This window comes from Phasianus colchicus, chromosome 3 (genome assembly GCF_987193195.1).
Source record: "Phasianus colchicus chromosome 3, bPhaCol1.hap1.1, whole genome shotgun sequence".
Lineage (NCBI taxonomy): Eukaryota > Metazoa > Chordata > Aves > Galliformes > Phasianidae > Phasianus > Phasianus colchicus.
Window position 1 is genome coordinate 7,210,086 of NC_143438.1, and position 3,708 is coordinate 7,213,793.

The following is a 3,708-nucleotide window of genomic DNA, read 5'->3' on the forward strand; positions in this document are numbered from 1 at the left end:
CACTGCTGCTTGTGTGTAGAACAGAATAGGACACTTCTGTTGAAAGGGACCTTCAAAGATCAAGTCCAACTACCTGACCCCTTCAGGGCTAACCAAAAGTTAAAGCACATTAATGAGGGCATTGTCCTAGTGACCCTTGAACACTGACAGGCACAGGGCATCAACCACTTCTCTAGGAAGCCTTCTCCAGTGTCTGACCACCCTCGTGGCACAGAAATGTTTCCCAGTGCCCAGTTTGACCCTCCCCTGGCAGCTCTGTGCCATTCCCACCCTGCCATCGGTAACCAGGAGCAAAGCCTGCCACTTTTCTCTGCTCCCCCTCCTCACAGAGCTGCAGAGAGCAATGGGGTCATCTTTGTGTTTCCTCCAGTCTGGACAGTTCAGGGATCCTCAGCCTTTTCTCACAGGACACACCTACCAACCCTGTTATCAGCTTTCATGCCTCCTCTGGAAGTTTTCAAGGACCTTAACATCCTTTTTATATTGTGGAGCCCAGAACTGCACACAATATTCAAGGTAAGGTTGCACCATCACTGAATAGAGCGGGATAACCACCTCTTTTGACCAGCTGTCTGTGCTGTGTTTAATGCACCCCAAAATGTGGTTTGCCTCTTGGCTGCTAAGCATACTGCTGGTTCCTTCTGAGTTGTTGTCATCTGCACCCCCAACTCCCTCTCTGCTGAGCTGCTCTCCACCACTCTTGTCCCATCTGTGCCTGTGTCCAACATTGCTCCATCCTGAGGTTTCTTATTCGCATACAGTTCTGGGTTTTCCTCTTGGCAGGTTGCAGCTGGTGACTGCCAGTTTCTAGATAAAGTGGCCTTTGTTTCTTGCTCTGGTTGACAGAGTATGCTATCATGCTTTGAATCAGCTTGACATGTGGGGGAGAGCTGGTTCATGCTGCAGAGTTCCTTCACTTGTGCTTAGTTGAAGGAAGGGTGAAGGTTGTCTTTTTGGAGGGGGAAGCAGACTGCAGGTACAGCAGTGTAGTCTCCCCCCTGCCACACTCATGAATGTGACTTGTTGAGAGGGGCTGCACAAGGGTGAATTACCACACATTCCCTTGAGCATCCTAGGGAAAGCTACCCTTCATAGAGGTACAGCCTGGGCTACCCTAGGGACAGCTGCTGTTGACTTCTTTTGCCTTTTATTATTCTTCTCAGTTCTGGTGTTGGCAGAGCTGTTTCAGGTCCCATCTTACAAATAAGTGGCTGTGATCTGTGCCAGCTCGTGGCATTTCCTTGAAGCCACGACAGCAACAGGAAATGAAGGCACACATCGCTCTCTAACTGGTGCAAGCAGGGTGGGAAGCTGATAGCCACCCAGGGAGCTTGTTGTGAGTGGGGAGTCACCGTTTAAATCAGCAATCGAGGGGTCTTTGAGCTTGAGAAGCCATGCAAATGGTGTGTGGGTAGATTTTTTCCTCAAGCTTGCTCACGCAGTGTATGAACTTGGTGGAATATGTTTGTTGATTGGGAGGTATTCAACAGAATGGTAAATTCATGGTAAATGTTGAGGAGAGTGCTGTGGGCTCAATTCCCTCTTCTAAATCATTGCCGCTAGTGGGAGCTGGCCCTGGACAGACATTAGAATTGGTCTTTCATCTGGGGGCTGTGACCTGATTTTGCTCACACCACGTTCAGTGCATAACCTCCTATGGGGGCTGGTGTTCAATCCCACTGCCAGGCCTTCCTCACTGCACTCTGCTTGTAGAAGAAACCCTGTGTAAATTGCTGCCTTTTATTTTGACGTAGCCTTTAATGTGCAACATGTGGATCTTTTAACAAACATTTCTGGCATAAGCTTAATTTGATTGAGGGGTGGAATGCTTTAAATCTACCTGTGCTTCCTGTGCCTGGCTGTGCATGGAAGCCAGAGATTTTCCATGACATCCAGAGCCCAAACAGTGGGATTATATTCTTGGTTTCCTCTAAAAAAATAAACAAGCTTCTGTTGTTTTAACCCAGGTACGTCATTTGCTTTACCTCGTGTGTAGGTATTGCTTCATGGTTGTGCTGCATTGTTTTGGGTTCCAGAAGTAGATAATCAACAATACAGTGTTGCAAAGATTTAGTTCCAGGTCACAGACAAGTAATGAAAAAACAGCAGTCACTGAGGATTTGATTTACACACTGCAATGACTGTGTGATAGCCCCTTTTGTGAGAAGGAAAGTCTCCCTCTGGAGACCACATTCTAACCAGTAGTGAGCATTCAAGCTCCCTGGTGCTTCAGATGTCAATTATACCATAGCCTCTTATTGTATAATGTATGTCTGTTATAATAATACTGTCTGGAACAGTAATAATAATGTGAATGAACTTCCAAACAGTGGAGATGGGAGGGGGAGGTTGATCAATACGGCATTAATGATGGCCTTGTCTTTCACTAAAATAATTGTGATAGGGTTTATAGCGCTTCCTTCCTACACCATGCTGTGTGGCAGTGTTGGTTTACTACCTGCTGTTATTGCTTTTGTATAAGAAGGTGTTAAAAAGAAACGTCTGTCAAGTTTTAAGGCTGCCAGTTTTTTTTACTGCAGCGAGGTTATTCTAGTCAAGATGGTCTGAGGATATGAGATATGCAAGGTTCGATGGGAGAAGTGAAATTTTTATAAGACATGATGATACAGTCAGGAAAAAAGAAAAAAGAAGCCTTTATGCTCAGAAGATCAGTAGTAAAGTCCCCGTTTTTACAGGGAATTTCTCATTCTTTATCACAAAGATGCCATTTGAAGGCCAGATTTTCTGAGTGATCTCATCCTGCTTGCTTGGACATAAAAGGTTACTCCTCTGAGAGAGAGTGTGAGCACTTGAACACATAAGAGTTGAAAAGAAAAGCTCTCTTGCACACTAAGTATGTTTTCCATTTATGTGACCCTGTTCCTTGTCTAATAATGAGATGGGGTTTTCTGTGTTGTTCCACCATTGAATCTTTTGGTTCAGAAAGATGTTTTCCTTTGTAAAGACAGTCAAATTTCACCTCAGTATTTGTATTCATGCAGCGGGAAGCCGAACCTTCTTAATGTGTTCCTGAATTTTGTTGGAGAAAGTAGGAAGGCAGAAGCGTATTAGAAGAAGTTATTTGTTTGTTATATAATAAGTCCTAACATTTTCTGCGGTGTCTTGGAGTTACTTTATTTCTCAATATACTGGAATGATGGATTCCATACATTTTGTTTTGTGAAGTGAGAGAAATTGAAAGAAGTCATAACCTGAATCTCATGATAAAAATCCCCTCAGTTGAAGCTCTTCATTACAATACTTTTCAGAACAGAAAAGATGAACTGCTTCTGCAGTGGCACAGGTCCAATCTCAAGCTAGAATCAATTGCTTTGCCAACGCTGAACACAAAGGATGTTCATTGTTTGCAAACTGAATTTTTCTTAGTGTGTGCAAAACCGATGATCAGATTTTTTTCTTTATAGAAACCCCTGCAGTGAAAAAACTGCAGCTGATTCTATGCTTCCCATCCTGGTTTGCAGGAAGGCTTCTTGCCTCACAGTGTGATTTCTTCATAATAGCTGCATGACAACAACATGCCAATGTTTTGAAAAAGCAACAGCCAATGTTATAAGACAGTTGCTTATGTTGGTGACTCTCAGTTCCTGATTTTTTTCCTCAAGGAAATATATTTACCTTTGTAAAGGTAACTGTTTACTCTCCCAAATCACACCTTTCTATATACAACAACTCTATACCTACATCTGT